Source organism: Pan troglodytes, chromosome 20 (assembly GCF_028858775.2).
Source record: "Pan troglodytes isolate AG18354 chromosome 20, NHGRI_mPanTro3-v2.0_pri, whole genome shotgun sequence".
NCBI classification, from domain to species: domain Eukaryota; kingdom Metazoa; phylum Chordata; class Mammalia; order Primates; family Hominidae; genus Pan; species Pan troglodytes.
The window spans coordinates 12,070,450-12,088,432 of record NC_072418.2 but is presented as its reverse complement, the minus strand read 5'-3'; the positions used below and the strand labels follow the sequence as shown (position 1 = coordinate 12,088,432).

The following is a 17,983-nucleotide window of genomic DNA, read 5'->3' as shown; positions in this document are numbered from 1 at the left end:
AAACTACAAGTAAACTGAAAACTAAGGTCTGCTGCTTGCTGCATACAAAACACACCCTGAGGGCTCAAAAAAGCACAAGTCCCATAGAGGGGGATCTGGTCATACCTAGGAATTACACATTCATTTATGCTTTGACCCAACAACTTGACTTTCAAAAATAAACCTTGAAGACCTAAGTCCACAAATACGAATAAACATGCACAAGCCCACTCAGATGGGAACTCAAATGTGTATCAGGCACTAGGGTGCATCCACATAACAGAGGGAAAAAAAGGGACGATCTCCGCAAACCAATAACGCACATCCCAAGATATGCCTTCTAACAACGGAAAGTGAGGTCCAAGAGGGCATTTTCTTGAGAAAAAATAGTCTCCTACTGGGGAGGACGTTTAAAGAGAAGGGTACAGAAAGTGGAGAAAAGGCCCCGCCGACGCACTCTGACCACATGAGCCCACTTGCCTCCTCCCGGGAACCAATGCCCGGAATGGCAGCCCCAAGCCCAGCAGTGCCGGGAGGAACCAAAGCCGGGGGCCTCTGAGAAGAAACGCCGCGATAGCCGGAGGCTGGGGCGGGAAGCTGCAGGCAAGGTCTGGAGCAGCCGGGGCTGCGCACTGTGCCCTTGACCCCTTCCCTCCCGATTCCGCCGGCCTCACTAGTGGGGCGCACCTGGACCTGGCCTGCTGGGACAGCAACCCTTTCTCAGCTGCAGGCGACAGCTATGGGAGATGGCGAGGCGACGGACGCCCACTTCCGCTTCCGGCCAGCAGCTGAGAGGGGTGGGCTGCCCAGCTCGCGCATTTGGCGGATTCACCCTGAGGACTTGGGAACGGGGCATCGCAGGCGCTCCTGCTCCCTTAGGGCGAAGGCTGGGACTCTCTTTATTCATTGCATTAGAGTAAAATAAGAGGCACAAGCCAATTAACTTGCTTGGGTCTCAAAGCTAAGTAAAAGAGTCCACAGAACTAGAATCCGTACTGTCTTCCCCAAGGGAAAAAGCAAATGTCCCCAGAGGAAAACTGGACTCTGCAGTCGCAGAGGGAAAGGGGTCCAATTGCTCCCTCCCCTCTTCCTGACCAAAGGAAGACCCCCGAGGTCAGAGATGTTTTGGTCCGGACTCCAGTTTAAACAATTAAGTCCAGGTATTTAAAAAAAAAACGGAGGGTCTCTGTGAGCACTTGAAATTATCCGCCAACAAAGGAGATCCTGTTTGGCCCAACAGGGTTTGATTCACATCTGTATGATTGGAACCTTGGAATTAAAACTGAAAATCTCAGTCCGGTGGTAGAAAAAAAGATGATTTTTAAATGGCTTTGGAGTTATTCACTGTTCAGACATCCCAAATCCAGGCTTTAAAAAAATCTCAATAGCCTCTCTTTGTCCCTTTTCCAGACACTCCCATGAATAAGATTCCTACTAGACAGAAGAAGGATTTAAGAATGGTTAAGATAATCATTACTTTAAAAATTATTATTGTTTTGAGACTGAGCTTTGCTTGTCATCCAGAAGGTAGTGCAGTGGCGCACTGTGGGCTCAGTGCAACCTCCGCCTCCCAGGTTCAAGCAATTCTCCTGCCTCAGCCTACCAAGTAGCTGGGATTACAGGCGGCTGCCACCACGCCCGGCTAATTTTTGTATTTTTAGTAGAGACGGGGTTTCACCATGTTGGCCAGGCTGGTCTCGAACTCCTGACCTCAAGTGATCCACCCGTCTCGGCCTCCCAAAGTGCTGGGATTACTGGCGTGAGTGCCCGGCCAGAGAATCATTGTTAATGTTATCCACTGGAGCCACTCAGAACTAAGAATCCTGGTTAAAGGAAATCTCAACCCCTCCTGGCAGTCTGTGCCTCTCACAGAGACCAGCTCCATAAAATAATTGCCTATAAACAGACGATCCTTAAAGCACTAGGGATTAATTACTAACATTAGATTTAGACATTAGGGCCATTGTGTTTAAAACAAAAATTTCAATCTACATCCAAAAAGGGAAAGATTTTAAGAAGTTAGGTTCTTTTCTTTAGCACATGATTACAGCCTAAAAAGGAACTACTAGGGGAAGTGTGAGGATATTTACACACTCTCATTGACCAAGGACTCTTGGCTTTGTTCTGGGGACAAAGTGTGATGGTCTGAGGCAGAAGTAAAATGACTGTTAGCCCTCCTGAGCTCCATGGCAAACACACAGCCTTTGTTAATGCTGGTCCTGGCCTCCACCTGTATTCATGCACGAGGTAGAACCTCTTTTTTTTCTAGAGAAAACGCCAAGGCTGCATGCATGCAGATGCAAGGGCAGGCTGCTTGTTCACTGGAATACAGCTACTTCACTGATTACACTGATTCCATTTTTAAATTATTTATTTATTTTTTTTCTGGAGAGGGAGGTTGGATAGAGGAGAAGGAAGTTTCAGGGAGTCAAAGGCCCAGAAACTCAGTGGAATGACTCTTCTCACCACCTGTTCTGTTCCCTGCTGCTGACAATTCCCACTGAGCCCTTCAAGTGTCTCCCACACACAGGACAAGTACTGCTGCTCCTACCTCCTCTCCCATGGACGCAAACATTGGTGGGAGCAATCATTTTATTTTTATGGCAAAGAGAAGCCCTGAGGGGACCCACATGGATGTCTTCAAGGTGACAGGCAGAGCCTGAGGCTCTGAAAAAGGCTGGCCTAAAACTACTGCACTAGATGTGCATTTCCCGCTTGGACGAATCTCATTTGAGAATTAATGACATAGCCTTTGCCTACGTGGGGCCCTGTTGGCTCTGACTGCAGTCAGGTTTGGGGTAGGCAGTGTAGAAACCCCCAAGATACCCTCACAGGCATCTGTAAAAGTCATGTTAGGGGTTTATTTATACTAAACCACAGTAGGTTCATGCAAATCTAAAAACACTTTATGACGTGTTTGTGTCTAAAATCCTTAATCTCTTAAAGCAATTAAAAAAAAAAAAAAAAGCAGACCCCAAATTGAAAACAGGCTTTCCAATTTCAATGGGTAGTATTTTCTTCCGAGTCCTGTATTATCATTGGCCAGATTTTCAGAATTATTTTTTTAAAAGACTACTTTAGGAATTTTGTTAAAGGATACTGTCACCATTTATGCATCAAAAACTGGCAAAATTGTGCCACCTATGGATCCAGAGCAGAGACATGTTTGAATACAAATTCCCAATGAAACTAAACCTGGGGGTTTTCAGGGCTCAAAATCAAAACCTATAGCCTTGTTAAATGCTCATATATACTTTTTTTTTTTTTTTTTTTCCTGAGACAGAGTCACCCTCTGTTGCCCAGGCTGGAATGCAGTGGCACAATCTCAGCTCACTGCAACCTCCGCCTCCCGGGTTCAACCTGTTCTCATGTCTCAGCCTCCCCAGTAGCTGGGATTATAGGTGCCTGCCACCATGCCTGGCTAATTTTTGTATTTTTAGTAGAGATGGGCTTTTGCCACATTGGTCAGGTTGGCCTCGAACTCCTGACCTCAGGTGATCCACCCGCCTTGGCCTCCCAAAGTGTTGGGATTACAGGTGTGAGCCACCGTGTCCAGCCTCACATATGCTATTAACTTTTCATTCCTTTGTCAACTGCAAGAATCGTAGTATTTGACAAGTTGGGTTTTTCTTGTCAAATATTACCATTCTTGCAGTTGACAAAGGAATGAAAGTTTTTTTTTTTTCCAGTAGCTTGGCAAAACAATCCTCTTATTTCCGATGACAACAATACTCTCATTTTCTTCTAATTCCTGAAAATCAACATGTAACATACTTCATTTTGTTGTGCTTTGCAGATAACGTGTGGGGTTTTATTTTTATTACAAATTGAAGGTTTGTGGCAATCCTCCACTGATGAAGTCTACTAGCACCATTTTTCCAATAACACATACTCACTTTGTTTCTCTGTCAGAATTTTTAAGCAAAGTATTTTACAATTAAGGTGCATCCTTTGTTTTTTAGACATAATGCTACTGCACACAATAGACTATAATTTTTTTTTTTTTAAGATGCAGTATTGCTCTGTTGCCTAGGCTGGAGTGCCGTGGCACAATCTCAACTCACTGCAGCCTCCACCTCCTGCGTTCAAGTGATTCTCCTGCCTCAGCCTCCCAAGTAGCTGGGATTGTAGGTGTGCTCCACCACACCTGGCTAATTTTTACATTTTTAGTAGAGAATGGGGTTTCACCATGTTGGACAGGCTGGTCTTGAACTCTTGACCTCAGGTGATCCACCACCCACCTCGGCCTCCCAAAGTGCTGGGATTATAGGCATGAACCACCACGCTCAGCATTTTTTTTTTTTTTTTTTTTTGAGACAGGGTATTACTCTGTCACCCAGGCTGGAATGCAGTGGCACAATCATAGCTTATTGCAGCCTTGAACTCCTGGGCTCAAGCAATCCACCTGCCTCAGCCTCCTGAATAGCTAGAACTACAGCTACTCCACCACACCTGACTGATGTAAAACATTTTTTTTGTAGAGATGGGGTCTTGCTATAGTTGCCCAGGCTGGTCTCAAACTCCTAGACTCAAGTGATCCTCCTACCTCAGCTTCTCAAAGCACTGGGATTACAGGTGACAGCCACCTCATCCAGCCAACATAACTTTTATATGCACTAGGAAACCAAAAAATTTGTATGACTCACTTTACTATGATGGTCTGTGGAAGCGAACTCACATATCTCCGAGGTATGACTGTATATAACTGTGAAAACCTGAAATTAAATAAACTGTATTGTCTACAGATGCCAAAACAGTGGCAAAAAAATAAATAGCCCTTACTTATATTTTACCCTGAGTGTGGTTCTGAATTTGAAGAATGGTTACTCAGAGGCAAAGAGATTGGGAAAAAAAAGATCAGTCTAAATCTTGATATTATTTCTCCTAGACTTAACAGGTCTCCAGGGTCAGCAATAGGGGAGATTTTGGGTTCATCATGGGATCTCTAAAGTAAGTGGCTTAATGATAATATTGCGAGCTTTATTACTATCATGCTTATACTCTGAAATACTTGATTCTAACAGGATATGGACATACATATCCAATTAGACAGATGTAGCTTGCTGAGTAACTTCCAAAACAAGAGAGGAAAGAAATAGGAGATTGAAAAATATATATATATTTGGGCATGGTGATTTGTGCCTGTAGTCCCAGCTCCTGGGAGGCTGAGGTGGGAGGATCACTTGAACCCAGGAGGTGGAGGCTGCAGTAAGCTATGATCATACTACTGCACTCCAGCCTGGGTGACAGAGCAAGACCCTGTACCAAAGGAAAACAAAAAAGATATTTTGAACTGTGAGTTCTCTGCCCAGAGGCACACAATAATTCTGAATATTTGGCCAACAATATATAACCCAGAAGAATGCAACTTGGCTGCTGTTAATTTTGGATGAGGTCAAAGTCTGGAATCAGTAACTAGGGTTCCTCTGTTAACTCTAAAGACTGGACAGACTCGAGTGAAACAAGGTGCGCTGGAATTCATCAGAGATGGTGGTGGATATTTCATAGTACACAGACCACATAAGACATTAACAATGGTACTCCCTCAGGGAGTTGTAATGAAGTGAGTTGACCCCGGGAAAGCTTTTTGGGCATCTTATGGCATCCGTTAAGGGCAAAATAACTGTGAGGTCATCAGACCTTGTGACAGTTATGACTATTAGAAAGTTTCCACTGGCATTTAGCAACAAAATCATTTGCCTTATTAATGACATCATTTAACCAATGGAGAATGAGACTCAGGAAAGGCTAAGGGAAGGGCTCCAGACACACAGCTCAACAGTAACAGGTGCAGGGCCCACATTCCAGCAGCTGGGCTCCAGAGTCTAAGCCCTCAACACCTAGGCTCTATGTGAGCAAACAGTACCTCTAGAGCCTTTGCAACTCTGAAGCCTGTTGGGACCCTGGAATCTTCCCAGTCAGCCATCTAGTACACTGAAGAAACTAATAATCAAAAAGAAGAAGAAAAAAGGGATATGAGTTCGGTTCTGATTATTATTGCTGTGTAAAAAAACCACCTCAAACTTAAGTGATACAGAATAGCAGTTCTCAGGGTTGGTAAACTGCTGAGGGACCCAAAACACTTTCAGGCGGTCTGTGAGATTAAAACTATTGTTATGGCTGGGCACGGTGGCTCAAGCCTGTAATCCCAGCACTTTGGGAGGCCGAGACGGGCGGATCACGAGGTCAGGAGATGGAGACTATCCTGGCTAACACAGTGAAACCCCGTCTCTACTAAAAATACAAAAAATTATCTGGGCGTGGTGGCAGGTGCCTGTAGTCCCAGCTACTCAGGAGGCTGAGGCAGGAGAATGGCATGAACACAGAAGGCGGAGATTGCAGTAAGCCGAGATCACGCCCTGGGTGACAGAGCGAGACTCTGTCTCAAAAAAACAAAAAAAAAAACTATTGTTATAATAGCACAAATACATTCTTGACCTTTTCACCATATCCACATTTATACTGATGACACATTGTAAAAGTGGGCAAAAGCGCTGGTGCCTCAGCAGAAATTAAGGCAGTGGGCTGGGCACGGTGGCTCATGCCTGTAATCCCAGCACTTTGGAAGGCCAAGGTGGGTGGATCACCTGAGGTAAGGAGTTAGAGACCAGCCTGGTAATAAACATGGTGAAACCCGTCTCTACTAAAAGTACAAAATTAGCCGGGCATTGTGGCATGCGCCTGTAATCTCAGCTACTTAGGATGCTGGGGCAGGAGAATCGCTTGAACCCGGGAGGCGGAGGTTACAGTGAGCCGAATCACACCATTGCACTCCAGCCTGTGGCTAAAAAGAGCAAAACAGCATCGCAAAAAAAAAAAAAAAAAAAAATTAAGGCAGTAGCACTGAACTGCGCAGTCACTGAATGCCTCACTGCCCCACACTCAGGATAAATAAAAATGTCTTTGAAGGAACAGCAAAAGTTGGAAAGCTTAGATCTGTCACCTTAGAAGCGTCTCAATGCATAAAAACTTTTCTGATAGGATCAATGGTCATGTTCATGAAGGTTTATTTTAGACACTGTACTTTAAAATGGGTAAACATTTGGAAGATCTGCATAATGAAGTAAATGACTATTTCCTTTCATTTTAGAAATGAGGGTCTCACTATGTTGCCCAGGCTGCTTTCGAACTCTTGGACTCAAGGATTCTCCTACTTTGGCCTCCCGAAGTGCTGAGATTACAGGCAAGAGCCACTGTGCCAGCCCTATTTTCTAAGTCAGGTATTAAGGTATAAAATCATGCATTGATAAAATAGCCAATCAAAGTGCAAGATATGGGCTGGACGCCGTGGCTCATGCCTGTAATCCCAGAACTTTGGGAAGCCAAAGCGGGTAGATTGAGGTCAGGAGTTCAAGAGCAGCCTGGCCAACATGGTGAAACCGTTTCTACTGAAAATACAAAAATTCACCAGGTGTGGTGGTGGGTGCCTGTAATCCCAGCTACTCAGGAGGCTGAGGCTGGAGAATTGCTTGAACCCAGGAGGCGGAGGCTGCAGTGAGTGGAGATCGCACCATTGCACCCCAGCCTGGGCAACAAGAGCAAAATTCCATCTCAAAAAAAAAAAAAAAAAAAGGCCGGGCGCAGTGGCTCACGCCTGTAATCCCAACACTTTCGGAGGCCAAGGCAGGTGGATCACGAGGTCAGGAGATTGAGACCATCTTGGCTAACACGGTGAAACCCCATCTCTATTAAAAATACAAAAAATTAGCCGGGTGCGGTGGCGGGAGCCTGTAGCCCCAGCTACTCGGGAGACTGAGGCAGGAGAACGGTGTGAACCTGGGAGGCAGAGCTTGCAGTGAGCCGAGATTGCGCCACTGCATTCCAGCCTGGGCGACAGAGCGAGACTCTGTCTCAAAAATAAATAAATAAAAGGAAAAGAAAAAAATAGTGCAAGACAAACAAATGGATTTTAATGTAACAGAATAGAAACAATTCCTTAACAGGATTTCATTCCATATTGCAACTAATCTTTCAGAAACTACCATTTCTTGAGTTTTGGTGTAATATCAAAGAAAATCCAAAATTACCTGAAAATGCTTCTCTCTTTTCCAACTACGTATCTCAGCAAAGCCAAACTTTCTAATCAAGGCAACTAATGGCAAAAAATGTAGAAACAAGTATGAGAATTCAGCTGTCATCTATTAAGCTCTTAAGACATTAAAGAGATTTGCAAAAGCATGCAATATGCCGCTCTTTCCACATTATTTTGTTGCCATTGTGGAAAAGTTATTTTTAAAAAGCATGTTATGTATATTACTAAAATATTTTTAAAATTTGCCCCAATTCCTTTTGTTTTGAGATGAAGTCCTGCTCTGTCACCCAGGCTGGAGGCTGGAGCACAGTGGCATGATCTCAGCTCACTTCAACCTCTGCCCCCTGGGTTCAATCAGTTCTCTTGCCTCAGACTCCTGAGTAGCTGGAATTACAGGCACACACCACCATGCTGGCTAGTTTTTTTGTATTTTTAGTAGAGACGGGGTTTCACCATGTTGGCCAGGCTGGTCTCAAACTCCTGACTTCAGTTGAGCCGCCGGCCTCAGCCTCCCAAAGTGCTGGGATTACAGGCAAGAGCCACCATGCTTGGCCTGCCTTAATTTCTAAAATGTTAAATATTCACAGATAGAATGCCCATTGGCAAAAGCTTTTTGGGGTGTTCAATTTTTGGAGTATAAAAGAGTCTCAAGATAAAAAAGGTTGAGAACTGCTGGTACAGAACCACTACTACTCTATTATGTTAACAGATCATGGGGCAGGAATTAGGACAGGATACAGGAGGAATGAATAGCTTTTCTCTGCCTCACAATGTCCAGGGCCTAGCTGGCAAGTCTCACACAGCTGATGCTGAATCCAAAGGCTGGGGGCTGGAATCATCTGGATTCTATTATCACTCTTGTATCTGATGTTTTCCCTGAAATGGCTAAAAAACAGACAGCAGCTGGTGGCTGTTGATGGCAGCATCTACATGTAACCCCTCCCTGTTACAGCATAGCTGCTAGTTCCCAAGAGGAAGCACTCTGAGAGGAGGAAGCATCTCAAGAGGGAATGTTCCAGCCAGAAGGGAACCGCATGGCCCTTCGTGGCCTTGCTTTGGAAATCTCATGGAATCATTTATGTTGTACTCCTTTGGGAAATGCAGTCAAAGGTCAGTGCAGATACAAGGGGGAGGTAAAAGTATCAAAGAATTTTAGGGCCGTGTTTTAAAACCATCGGAGTCTGCATGTGGCTACAAATTATTAATATTTATACTTCCCACGTACAAGAAACTCTCACCACTTCCTAAGGCCACACCAAAGTCTCATGCCCGTGGTAGTAGACTCTGGTTTTATGTCCAGGATCTGGTCATCCAAATAAGGTGCAATCCAGAAAAGACGGCCAAGAGCAGTGGCTCACGTCTGTAATCCCAGCACTCTGGGAGGCTGAGGTGGGAGGATCCCTTGAGTCCAGCAGTTCAAGACCAGCCTGGTCAACATAGAGAGACTCTCTCTCTATAAAAAATTAGTCAGGCGTGGTGGCACATGCCTCTGGTCCCAGCTACTCAAGAGGCTGAGGCAGGAGGATCACCTGGGCCCAGGAGGTCAAGGCTGCAGTGAGCTATGATTGTGCCACTGCACTCCAACCTTGGCAAGAACAGCAAAAAAGACCCCTCTTACCCCCCACAAACACATGCTGGGTGTGGTGGCATGTGCCTGTAGTCTCAGCTACTCAGTAGGCTGAGGCAGGAGGATCACTTGAGCCCAGGAATTCAAGGATGCAGTGAGCTATGACTGCATCACTGAACTTCAGCCTGGGTGATGGAATGAGACCCTGTCTCAAAAAATGTTTTGAAAAGTGGCTGGGCACAGTGGCTCATACCTGTAATCCCAGCACTTTGGGAGGCCAAGACAGGAAGACAGCTTGAGCCCAGGAGTTTGAGACCAGCCTGGGAAAAATGATGAAACCCTGTCTCTACCAAAAAAAAAAAAAACCAAACAAATAGCTGGGCATGGTGGCATGTGCCTATAGTCCCAGCTACTCAAAAGGCTGAGGTAGAGGATTGCTTGAGCCTGGCAGGCAGAGATTGCAGTGAGCCAAGATCATTGTGCCACTGCACTCTAGCCTGGGTGCCAGAGTGAGACTGTCTCAAAGTATAAATAAATAAAAATAAATATTTAAAAATAACAATAAAACATAAATAAAAATCATCCTTGGGTTTGGTTTCTTGAATATACTCCTGCTCCTCTAGATTTGAACATTTGTAAGCTAAAGAGACAAGTTATCTGTTCCCCACAAAACCAATACAGAGTTTGGGACAGGAATGGGATAGTTAAAATAGACATTCCTATTAAAAAGGCATGGGTGGGGAGAAATGGGATTCCACAGCAGCCCCTGACCCACAGCAATTCTTAAATTCAGGCAGGAACATGTTATCTGTTTCTCAAGCACCAGTGCAGCTCCACAGGAGTGAGTCTTCTGAAGTTCTGTACTCTGAATCATACTTGCTTTCCCATAAAAAGTAAACATTTTCAACTGAGTAGTTTTATAGGCCTATTTCATCTGTTTGCTATCTGCAGTTTGGGGGTTCAAAGGTCTCTTTATATTTTGTACTACTTCTTTCCATTTTGTTTGGACAAAGTTGACCTTGCTTTTGCCAACTTTTTTTTTTTTTGCAATAAAAAACCTTTTCCCATTTATCTCCATTAATTTTATTGGATTTGTGTCATTAGACAAAAGTCATGGCTAAAATCTCTTAGGCCCTTCTCTATCTTGGACCACTGTCTGTGAGAATGCAGGGAACAATGCCCAAAAGGGATGCTGAGATGCTCTTTTGGTTAATGGAAACGCACCTTATTTGAACTTCTACATACGATATCTATTCATAAGACTCTATCAAACACCAAACTAAAGGTCTCTGAGGTCTTAAGAAATGGTTCTATGATAAAAGGTTTTCAAAATAAAATCTCTCAGTGAACTACTGTAGTCCCAGCTAGTTGGGAGGCTGAGGTGGGAAGATCACTTGAGCCCAAAGTTAGAAGCTGCAGTGAGTTATGATTGCATCACTGGACTCCAGCCTGGGCAACAGAGTGAGACCCTGTTTCAAAAAAAAAAAAGAAAAGAAAAGAAAAAAATTAAAATGCATAAATAAATGCTAAAAAAATAAAAAATGAAATAAAATCGCTCAGTCAACAAGCAGTGGAAGGGAACTTCGTCAACCTAATAAAGCTGTCTTCAAAGAAACCCACAGCTAACATCATACTTAATGGTAGAAGACTGAACGCTTTCTGCCTAAGGTTGGGAATAAGACAAGGATGTGTGTTCTCACCACTCTCATTCAACACTACTGGAGGCCCTAGCCAGTACATTAAGAAAATATAAAGAAATAAAAGGGACAGATATCAGAGAGAAAGCAAAACTGCCTTAATACAGAGCATAAGATTTGTTTATGTAGAATATTCCAAAAAGTTACAGGAATAGATAACTATAAAAAGTTTGCAGGATTCAAGGTCAAATATAAATTATATATAAATATAAATAATTTTATATACTAGCACTAAAAAATTGAAAATTTAAAACTAGCATTTATAATACCATCAATGAAATGGTGCAATACAGAAAACCACAAAACACTGTTGAAAGAAATAAGACCTAAATTAATGGGGAGATTGTCTTAGTCCGTTTGGGCTGCTAGAACAAAATACCATAGACTAGATGGCTTATAAACAACAGAAATGTATTGCTCACAGTTCTGGAGAATGGGAAGTCCAAGATTGAAGTGTTGGCAGATTTGGTGTCTGATGAGGTCCCACTTCTTGGTTCACAGATGGTGACTTCTTGCTGTGTCCTCACAAGGCAGAAGAGATGAGCAAGCTCTCTGGAATCTCTTTTATAAAGGCACCAATCTAATTCATTAGTGCTCTGCCCTCATTAGCCTAATCATCTCCAAAAGGCCTCGCCTGCCAATATCATTGGACTGGGGATTAGGATTTCAACCATATAAATTTTGCAGGTATGCAAACATTCAGACCACGGCAGAGATATACTGTGTCTATGGTTCAGAACAGCCAGTATTAAGACGCCAATTCTCTAATTCATCTTTAGATTAAACCAAATCTCAGTTAAAAAAAAAAACCCCGGCAGGCTTTTTATGGAAACCAGTAAGTTTACTCTAAAATTTATGTGAAAAGGCCAGGTGTGGTGGCTCACACCTGTAATCCCAGCACTCTGGGAGGCCAAGGTGGGTGGATCATGAGGTCAGGAGATCGAGACCATCCTGGCTAACATGGTGAAACCCCATCTCCATTAAAAATACAAAAAAAAAGAAATACAAAAAGCCGGGCGTGGTGGCAGGCGCCTGTAGTCCCAGCTACTCAGGAGGCTGAGGCAGGAGAATGGCATGAACCCGGGAGGCAGAGCTTGCAGTGAGCTGAGATTGCACCACTGCACTCCAGCCTGGGTGACAGAGCGAGACTCCATCTCAAAAAAAAAAAAAAAAAAAAAAAAAAAATTTATGTGAAAAAACAAAAAACACGGACCATCCCAAATGATTCTGAAAATTAAGGTCAATGTTGGAACTCTCGCACCACTTGCTTTCAAGATTTACTAGACAGCTACCATAATCAAAAAAGTATAGTATCCGCAGGCCAGATGCGGTGGCTCGCGCCTGTAATCCCAGCACTTTGGGAGGCTGAGGTGGGTGGATCACTTGAGGCCAAGAGGTTGAAACCAACCTGGCCAACATGGTGAAACCCTGTCTCTACTACAAACACAAGTTAGCCAGGTGTGGTGGCACGCACCTATAGTCTCAGCTACTTGGGAGGCTCAGGCACAAGTCCCAGCTACTCGGGAGGCTGAGGCACAAGAACTGCTTGAACCTGGGAGGTGGAAGCTGCAGTGAGCTGAGATGGTACCACTGCACTCCAGTCTGGGTGATACAGTGAGACTCTGTCTCAAAAAAAAAAAAAGTGTAGTATTAGCAAAAGGACAGACATATAGATTAGCTGAACTGAATAGATCCCAGAAATAGATTTAAACATAAGTCATCAATTTCACTTTCAAAAAAGGTACAAATAATCCAATAGAGAAAAGACTGTTTTCAACCAACTGTCCTGCAAAAAAAAATTAAAACATTCGTATCCCTTCTACCCCCTCCAAAAGTAACCTTAACCCGTGCATTGCAAAAAGGATCACAGAAGGGCTCGCACTTCCCAATTTCAAAAATTACTCTAAAGCTACAGTAATCAGGACAGGTTAGACATGTACAATGGAGGTGAACTGAGAGTCTAGAAATAAATCTTAATGCTGGGCACAGTGGCTCACATCTGTAATCCCAGCACTTTGGGAGACAGAGGCAGGAGGATTGCTTGAGCCCAGGAGTTCAAGACCAGTCTGGGCAACAAAATGATACCCTGTCTCTACAAGAAATACAAAAATTAGCCAGGCGTGGTGGTGTATACCTGTAGTCCCAGCTACTTGGGAAGCTCAAGGAGGAGGATCACTTGAGCCTGGGAGGTCAAGGCTGCAGTGAGCCAAGATCACACCACTGCACTCCAATCTGGGTTAACAGAGCAGGACCCAGTCTCAAAACAAATAAATAAGCCTTTACATTTATGGTCAACTGATTTTTGACAAGAGTGCCAAGACAATTCAATGGGATAAACAGTCTTTTCAATACATATGCTAGGGTAACTGGGTGTTACATGCAGAAGAATGAAGCTGGATACACTGTTCACAGCATGCACAAATATTAGTTCAAAATGGATCATAGAACTAACTTTAAGAGCTAGAACTATAAAAATCCTAGAAGAAAATATAAAAGACTTCACGACCTTGGGTTAGGCAATGGTTTCTTAGATTTGACACCAAAAGCATAAGAAAAAAATAAACTTAAAACTTTTACACTCGAAAGGATATCATCAAGAAAGTGAAAGGACAACACAAAGAATGAAAGAAAATACTTGTAAACGATTTATTTGATATGGTATTTGTACCTAGAATTTATAGGGTTCTTGAAACCCAATAATAAAAAGAACTCAATTTAAAAATGGCAAAGGATCTAAATAGACATTCTCCCAAAGAAGATAGATACATAGTCAACAAACTGATGAAAAGATGATCAATATCTTTAGTTTTCAGGTGAGCTAAGCCCAGAAAAAAAAATAATAAAAATCTTTAGCCACCAGGGAAATAAAAATAAAAAACTACAAATACTGTTTCCCACCCAATAGGTGTTATCAAAAAAAAGATTATAAAAAGATAGTTACTAAATGGTAAAAGATTCAATGATTTACTCCCAAGACCAGAAACAAGACAAGAATGTCTGGTCTCTCAATTTCTATTTAACAATACACTGCAGGTTCTAGTTAATGTAACAAGAAAAATACAAAACGCATACAGATTGGAAAGGAAGAAGTAAAAAATTTTATATGCAGACAACAGAATTGTCCTAGTAGAAAATCTGATAGAACCTACTAAAAAAAGCTGCCAGAAGCTGGGTGCGGTGGCTCACGTCTATAATCCCACCACTTTGGGAGGCCGAGGCAGGTGGATCGCCTGAACCTAGGAGTTCTAGACCAGCCTGGGCAACATGGTGAAACCCTGGCTCTACTAAAAATACAGAAAAATTTAGCTGGGTGTGGTGGTGCACGCATGTAGTCCCAGTTACTCCAGAAGGTGAGGCACAAGAATCGCTTGACCCCGAGAGGCAGAGGTTGCAGTAAGCCAAGCTCATGCCACTGCACTCTAGCCTGGGATACAGAGTGAAACTTGTCTTAAAAAAAAAAAAAAAAAAAAAAAAAAAAAAAGCCCATGCGCGTTCCTCAGGTCTTGCAGGCAGCAGGCGTGGGTGAACGCTTGGCGCTTGGTGGAGAGAGAGAGGCCGGCGGGATATCAGCAGCGCAGCCAGGGTACCGGAGGTGGTCTCGGGCGAGGCGCTCCGGGTCCGAAGGGCTCCAGCCAAACGGAGCTCGCAGCCAAACAGTGCTGGTGGCTCCTGAGCTGAGTGAGGCCTAGGCTTGGAGGCTGTGCTCGGAGTAACGCAAAAGAGAATGAAAGACGTAGATAATCTCGAAAGTATAAAAGACTGGGTTTGTGAAACAGGACCTGACAATCAAGGTCTTGGTGATACGCTCAATAAACAAATTGTGAATAGTTTGTTGATAGCCTTTTTGAGGAAGCTCAGAAGGTTGGTTCCAAATGCTTGTCTCCCACTTAACAAAAGAAACAGGTAGACGTAAACATAAAATTATGGAAAAATGGATTCACCGTCAACAATTATTTCAGAAGTTATTCAAATGGTGCAAGTCAGCAGTTTCTGAACTCCATCAAAAAGGGGGAATTACCTTCAGAATTACAGGGAATTTTTGATAAAGAAGAGGTGGGTGTTAAAGTTGAAGACAAGAAAAATGAAATATGTATGTCTACGAAGCCTGTCTTCCAGCTCTTTTCAGGACAGGGTCACCAAGTAGGAAGGGTAAGCCATATCAAAGACTTCATTGAAAACTACCAAGGATCTCAAAAGAAGTCCTCCCCTGTCCCTGGCAACAGTTTGTCCTATCCTCAGATTGTTAGATGAGACACTCACACTGGAAGAAGCAGATTTACAGAGTTTTGTCGTCGGAGACTCCAAAAAACTGCTGCACCATTGATTTTTGATAGACTAAGTGGAAAATCTGCAGAGAAATGATGGTTGTAAGCAGACATGCAAACCAAATTGGGGACTGGGTAAGTCAGATTCACTGGACTTTTGGTTCGGGTACTATTGAACTCTCTCCTGATGAGATGTTTAGATAAGTGCAAGTTAGAAAAGTAGCATATGACTGGAAACTATATTCTGTGCACTTTTTCCAAAAGGCTACTCAGAGAAATATATTTATTTCAAATACTAATTATCAAGATATATTAAATAGCTGTATTATTTAGAATCTTAATATAGTATAAATTGGCAAATATGTTCACAATATTATTTGTTCAAATACCATTCCCAAACAGGGATTTATTTAAATGTTAGCTGTCTCAGAGTTATTAAATGGCTAATGCATTGAAAAATTATACATGGCAGGTTTAAAAGCATCAATGTAATTATTTTACAACTTAGATGCAAAGCTGGAGAGAGCTGTTTTTACCACAGCTATGCCTAAACCTCAAAGTGTCCTTAGTTATCACTCTGTAATGACAACATATATTTGAATATTAATTTGGTAGCCGGGCGTGATGGCTCATGCCTGTAATCCCAACACTTTGGGAGGCCGAGGTGGGTGGATCACCTGAGGTCAGGAATTTAAGACCAGCCTGGCCAACATGGCGAAACCTCGTCTCTACTAAAAATACAAAAATTAGCTGGGCTTGGAGGCGGGTGCCTGTAATCCCAGCTACTCGGGAGGCTGAGGCAGGAGAATCACTTAAACCCGGGAGGTGGAAGTTGCAGTGAGCCAAGATGGCACCACTGCACTCCAGCCTGGGCAGCAAGAGCAAAACTCCATCTCAAGAAAACAAAAAACAAATATGAATCTGGCGATGATATCAAAGATCTATTTTCATTTAAGAATAAAATTGTGACCAGGTGCAGTGGCTCACGCCTGTAATCCCAACACTTTGGGAGGCCAAGATGGGAGGATCGCTTGAAGCCAGGAGTTCAAGACTGGTCAACATAGCGAGACCCCAATCTCTATTTTTTTTAATTTAAAAAATAAAAAAATAAAATTATGTAGCTTATTATAATGTTAATATATTCTAAGTATAATGTTAATATAAATCTTCCAGAACAAATTAACAAGGGTGCAGCATACAAGATGAATATATGTTAAAAAAAACTGTGTTCCTCTATAGTAGTAGTGAACTAGCAGAGAAATTGAAATTTTTAAAATACCATTTGCAATAGTGTCAGAGAAAAAATGCCTAGGAAGACCCAAACACCGAAAAACACAAACACTACTGAGAAAAAAATTATAAATCCTAAATAAGTGGAGAGATATATTATGTTCATGGGTTGAAATGCTCAATATTGTGAAGACACCAATTAATCTGCAGATTCAACACAATGATAATCAAAATCTTAGTGAATTACTTTGGGGGTGTGGGGTGGTGGTGGTAGAAATTGACAACCTGATTCTAAACTTTATATGGAAATACGAAAGTCCTGTAACAGATGTAAGTCAACAAGGTACAGCCACATCAAGACCAAATGTGGCTCACAGCCTGTAACTGTATAGGTTGAATGGAATGTGAGAACTATTTTTATATTTTAAAAGGTCTGTAATAGAAAAAATAATATGCAACAGAAACTATATATAGCATGTAAAGCTTAAAATCTCTACAATCTGGTCTTTTACAAAAAACTTTGCCAACCTCTGACCTAAAATAGTAAAGACAACTCTGAAAAGAAAAAGCTGGAAGACTAAACTCTATCGGACTTCAAAAGTTATGAAGTTGTCAAGAGAGGGTAGTCTTGGAATAAAAGATAAGTAGCTATATGGAACAGAACAGTTGAGAAGCAGACACACGTATAAAGACAACCAATATTTCAAGAAAGAAGCAAAGGCAATTAAGTGGAGAAAGGATAGTCCTTTCAACAAATGATGCTAGAACAATTAGATAGAAAGAAAAAAAAAAAACCCCAAATTTTGATCCAATCTTTGTGCCATATAAAGATTTTAACTCAAAGTGCATCATGTACTTGTAATCACAAGTACAACATATTAAATATATTGTAATACAGATACTCCTCAACTTATGACAGGGCTATGTCCTGATAAACCTATTGTAAGTTGAAACTATCATAAGTTGACAATTTGTAACCCCATCATAAATTGAGAAACGTATTGAATGCATAATATGTTTGCACCATTGTAAATTAAAAACAATACTAAGTCAAACTCCATAAATTGGGAAGTGTATTTATGTTACCTCTGTTAAAATGAAATGTTTTATTATATATTTAAATGTACATTATATTAAATATAAAGTATTAATATCAAATACACTAATAGGTTTAATATTAAATATATTACAAATTTTAAACTCTCAAAATTCA

The 17,983-nt window shown here is 42.1% G+C and overlaps 1 protein-coding gene and 1 pseudogene across 19 annotated transcripts in view; one reads left to right on the top strand and one right to left on the bottom strand.

The window, feature by feature from the left end:
- Positions 1–17,983, bottom strand: part of ZNF177 (zinc finger protein 177) — a 39,003-nt gene that overhangs the window by 18,453 nt on the left and 2,567 nt on the right. For 5 of the 19 annotated variants that reach the window (XM_063800520.1, XM_063800522.1, XM_063800531.1 and 2 more), the window contains exons 1-3: positions 11,698–11,909; positions 8,007–8,071; positions 5,846–5,922 (exon numbers count right to left, since the gene is read on the bottom strand). The exons of 1 other annotated variant lie outside the window; for it this stretch is intronic. The gene's annotated coding sequence lies outside the window, so the exon portion shown is untranslated. Of the gene's footprint in view, positions 1–666; positions 750–5,845; positions 5,923–8,006; positions 8,072–11,697; positions 11,910–17,983 lie in introns of those variants that run through there. 13 more of the 19 variants (XM_063800530.1, XM_063800521.1, XM_063800523.1 and 10 more) reach the window with 7 other exon arrangements.
- Positions 15,000–15,700, top strand: LOC104003249 (UBX domain-containing protein 2A-like; annotated as a pseudogene).